Source organism: Strix uralensis, chromosome 18, assembly GCF_047716275.1.
Source record: "Strix uralensis isolate ZFMK-TIS-50842 chromosome 18, bStrUra1, whole genome shotgun sequence".
Classification (NCBI taxonomy): Eukaryota; Metazoa; Chordata; class Aves; order Strigiformes; family Strigidae; genus Strix; species Strix uralensis.
In genome coordinates, this window is record NC_133989.1 from 8,426,597 (window position 1) to 8,431,822 (window position 5,226).

A 5,226-nucleotide genomic window follows, 5' to 3' on the forward strand; every position below is an offset into this window, starting at 1 on the left:
TTTAAGAGTTAGTCCCGAATAGAAACCACAGTGTTTCCATTATTATACAAACAGGGCTTAAAGTCCTTGTCTTTTTTCTTGATGTGTTAAAAGCAATTGCACTGGTTAATAAAATTCAGGGACAAGTTTTGTTTTTCTCAGAAAATAGAGCTAATTTTGCTAATATCTACTACTTACAGCTAAGAAAACTAATTCACGATTCCCATGTTACAACCACAATGGCCAACAGAGGCTTTATAAAACTGGCAAGGGAGGAAAACACAGGGGAATTTATAAAGGAAGATTTTGCTATGGGAGCAACAGCTTTAACGTACAACGCACACATGGCCAGCAAATCTTCCTTTTTTTTTCCACTCTACTTCGACTCAGCAACCTGGCATTTATTCCTAAATCTAATCTGCTTCTCTTGTTCATCATATCAGCTACAGAATAAATATATCAATGTTGGGAGTCAGCGTGATGACATGGGAGCAATGCTTAACGTGGTGGGATTTATGGGTGGTCAGCATAGGCAGATATACAACACACAAGTGAGGACATTGGCAGCTTTTATACCAACGGGCTGGGAACACCGGGACTACGAGGCACCTATGAACCCACAGTAACGTAAGGAAGAGCATTTTCTGTTCTTCCTCCTCAGATACCCTGAGACACAAAAATGCTGGAAATTGCTGGAATCATCTTCTGTTGTCAAAATTCTGAAGTGAACAGCCTTGTGTAATAATCCTCGTACACATCTGAAAGGAGATTGGTTTGGAGCTGTGCAAAATGATTGCCATAAAATCTAACTGGTGCCAGTTTTGTCAGGGTTTGGATTCCAGATAACAAATTAGACTCAGTTCAGTGAGAAGACTTTTGAGGTTTTAAATGAATTTATTGTTTGCTTATGTTTCTGGGTTAAGAGTAATATGTTTTTTCTGTTTAGCAAAGAAGCTTGTAGTCAAAGTGTTTAGTGTCAGCTTAATCCTTCTGATGTTTGAGAGTCATTCATTTATGAAATCCTCAGGTTATTCATATCCTGCTCATGTAGAAGTTACTACAACATTAGCATGAAATCTCCCAACAGAAATTAGAGGTTTCATGGAGCTTTTGCTATGAAAGAGTAATAACAATGATCATTTCTTGTTAAAAAATCAAATAGACCTTACCTGTCAATCAGTTCTCAAAATAAATTGTGAGAGCTCATCTGGTACCCTAATTCAGAGTTTGTGTCTTTTTTACTTCTATTACATTTTGGCATGCTCAGGCAATGAACCCAATAATCTTCCTCATGTAAAAATGTGTTTTAATAAGCTACAAAACTAGATTCTGCTCTCTCTTGTCTGTTCAGGGGATCTTTCAGCATCAGTGCTGAATTGCACATACATAAATGTATGCAAACGGACTGCAGTGAAAATCAGATTTACGATCTTCTTTCACAAAGAATCATGTTTTTTCAGGCTGTCTACAGAGTTGTCAGAATCGATTAAAAACAGAGGTCCTCTTTTACCATCCTTAGTCTTTAATTTTTTAAACATGGGTAGAGTGGCTGGGCCTTCATAATAACAGTTGCAGTAGTTGTTCAGGGGGAAACAGCACATTTATGTAGACACTTTAATGCAAGTTTTTATTCCAGGTTTATTAAAGACATTTTTGAAGGCACATTTCTTAAGAAAAATTGTCCGTATTTGTAGTTTTCCATATTAGCAGTTTACTTATTTATTTCAGCTGCTGATCTCTGTAACTATTGCATTCCCAATCACTTTTCTTCCATCAGAGGAAGCAATCAGAAAAAGCTGTCATTGCCCCTCAAGGTTTCTTGTTGGCTAATTGGAGTTTTTGGCTCTTTATCCTGATGATTAAAAGAACAGCTGAGTGGAAGTCAGAATGCATTTACAGAGCTGACCCACCCAGTTCTGCTCTTTGGTTTACTCTGATTAATTTAGCAAATGAAACTCCTGTAAACTCACATAAGTTTTTGTCTATACAAAACTACTATTGCTATATAGTTTTAAGTAAGCCTTGGGTAAGCTGTCCTGTAGATAACTAAATCAGTATAACAAAAGCTTTTAAAAAGCCTTTTGTTGAAAAGTGGTTTTCTGTAAAGTAACATTTTGTGCAGGGGCATATAGATTGTATGAAATGAAACACTTCTTTTCAAGAAGCTGCCTTTATTTTAGTGTATGAGAAAAACAACTGTTACTGTTTACGCTCTTCAACCAAGGTAAGCGTGTTTGTCTAAAGTATTACCACAGCTTGGCTTGCAAACACTTGAAGATTGCTTACCGTTTTTCTGTATATAGACTGCTCTGTGGAATTGTCTTTATCAAAACTTTTGGGAAAATCTTTAACAGAATCTGAGAAACTTGCCTAATTTATGCAGCCATCTATTCTCCTTCTATTGATTCCCTCCATGATATATGTTTATCCTCCCTGCCTCTGAAAACCTGGAATTAAAACTGAAGCATTTCTATTTTATGCCTGTAATTGCTGGTAGAAAAGAGATGTTTTTTATGGGAAAAAGCCATAATCTGTTTAGTGAGCTTTAAACAAATCATCTTGTAAAACCGAATACAAAACTATCACAAGTTTACAAGATGGAAACTTCCAAACAGTGAAGCCTTACTTCACAGCAATTTCTAGAAACTACTTTTAAAGAACTAACCATCCCTACACCTTTTGTAATGAAATAATACAAAGTGAATCAGCCAGCTCCCTGATTTTGAGAGGGGAGAGACAGTGTTGGGGACGTGGTCCCCACATCAAAACTATCCTGGAGAGATCAACCATTGATGATTTAAATCTTCACTACTTTATCTCTTTGTTTGCTGCTTGGAATGCTATTGATACCTTCTTTGTCTTTGTAATTGTTTTAATTAGCCACCCAGCATGGGCCCCTGACAGTGCTTGTGATAGAGTATTATGGACAACCCAGCAGGACAGTGAGCCTGTTAACATGAAACACAGACATTATGGCAAGCTTAATTTCTTTTATTTGTGTCATTTTTTTTTCCCTGTCTTCTTTGTTTGTGTGTGTGCGTGCGTTATTACTTGGGAGAATGAAAATAAGTTCCCGAGTACTTTGCCTTTTAAAGGGGGAAAGAAGCATGAAAACGCCATCGCAAACATTTCTCAGGGATTGTACAATTAAAGCTGATATTACCACATATCATTTCTGGAGTCAGGCAAAGAATGAAACATTGGCCATATTGATTAGTCTTTTCATGCATCGTGTCTTCAGCAATTAGGCTGATATTTATGTCAGTTACTGTACTCTTGACTGCAAATTTCTTCTTAATTATTATTTTTTTGGCTCTGTAATGTTATTTGTTCTTGTTGACCACATCCTTCTTTTGTAAATGGAAATCTGGATGTTCAATTATGATGCAGATCTGCAACTCATTAGCAGTAAGCTTTGGTACTGTTGCCATTTGAAGACAATTCTGTCATTTAATTTGTGGGAACTTTTGGCAATGTGTATATTCTGGGAAGGGAAAAAAAAAAAGCAAAACCCAAAAGTTTGGTTTTAGAGATAAACAATTCAACAACGTCAAAACCTCAAATTCTTTCATAGTATAGTTTTTTTCAAAAATTGTGCTTGGGATAGAGGAATGTGAATGGAGAGAGATGCTTCATAGCACAAGTTTCTTTTGAATTTGGTTTGTTCAAATTAGCCCAAGGTCAGTCACTGCCAATTATTGTCCCACTTCAGCTGTTCTCTGGACATTAATAAAAGCATCTGCTTTATTAACTAGGAATCCAGTTTTGCACTCTTAAACCAAGGAGTTTGGGGCTTTTTCCCCTACTGTGTTGAATTTCTAGCTTGTTAGCCTATTTGCTTCATTTTATTGGCCTCCTTGAAATATATCTGTGCTAAAGTATTGGTTTGTGACTTGATGGACCAGACTGAAATCATTCTCTGCTTTGACAGATTTGAATGTAAATCCTAAACGCCTGGGAATTCCTGTGTTGTGTTAACCTAAAGGCACTGCTTATTTTCAGTGTTGCAAACTCTTGCACTTTTTCACATCCCTCAATCAAGAGGAAAAGGTGTGTGTGGAGGGGGGGGGTCTTGTTTCTCAAGGAAGATTTTAATCATGACTGTTTTGAAGAGAAGCTGAAATACAAGCTGTGGTGTCCTCTTCAAGCCAAAGGGAAACCTGGGGGGAAGGAGGAGAGGAGAAGGGGCTGCGATACTGTGTGGCTGTGCTGGGCACTGGTGGTGAGCTTAAGCACCATGAGAGGTGAATCGCTGTACAGTGAACTGAAATCTTAAAATCAAAGGGTATTGCCCCCGTCGTGGGGGTGGCTGCACAGGAAGCCTATCTGCTCCTTCCACAGTTTATAGCTCAGCAGTTGAAGGTAAATTCTCATCCTTTTCTATTTATGTTAATACAGCAGGGATGACTCTGAGGGGTGGAGGGCTCTGAGTCCTGGCTGGATGGGGTGGCAGGAGGAGCTTGTTCAGCTTCTGTGGGGACAGTAAATCAAAGACATATTAGCTGTAACTCCATAATTCAATACACTGGAAAAATTATTTAAATTGGGAGGATGAGAAATCCCTATTGCCATTAGAATAGTGAAAGAAAGCTCTTCATTAGAACGAATAGACAAATAGTGTTGCCTTACGTAGAAAGCGAGGGTTCCTTCAGGGAAGGAAGCAGTAAGACGTTTCCTGGCCACGTTTTACCCATCTTCAAGATAGCCTAAAATGCAGTAATACTACATTTCTCTGCGCCATGGCCCCATTTCCTTTGCTGTCAGATATGAGCGGAAAGAGACATCCATAGTTTTTCTCAGCACAGTTCACTTGCGTTAGCGGGGTTGGGATATGGCAGAAAATAACTTGTCTCGAGATTTGCAAATTTTTATTTAAAAGGTACATGTTATGAAGCATATTATCTTGGCCACAGACTTCTTGTTTGACCCTGAACAATTTGCACAGCCCACCGTGTGCTTCAGCCTCCTCCCCCCATGAAGTAGGTGTCGCTTTTCTAGAGTATCATAGGGCTAAAAAGCCACTAACGATTGCAAAGAGCTCAGAGACTGCTTTAAAGAGATCTGTTGGGGCTAAATGGAAGAGAACTGATAGTATCTCTGATGTCAGTGCTTAGCCATCCTTTACAGAAAAATAATAATCTTATTTATGTCTGTTTATGTCTATTTGTTTCTCTTCTCCAAACAGAAACATAACTCTCCAGTAGCACTCAGACTGAATAGCTGTGGCTGCCATGTTTGTCAAACTGA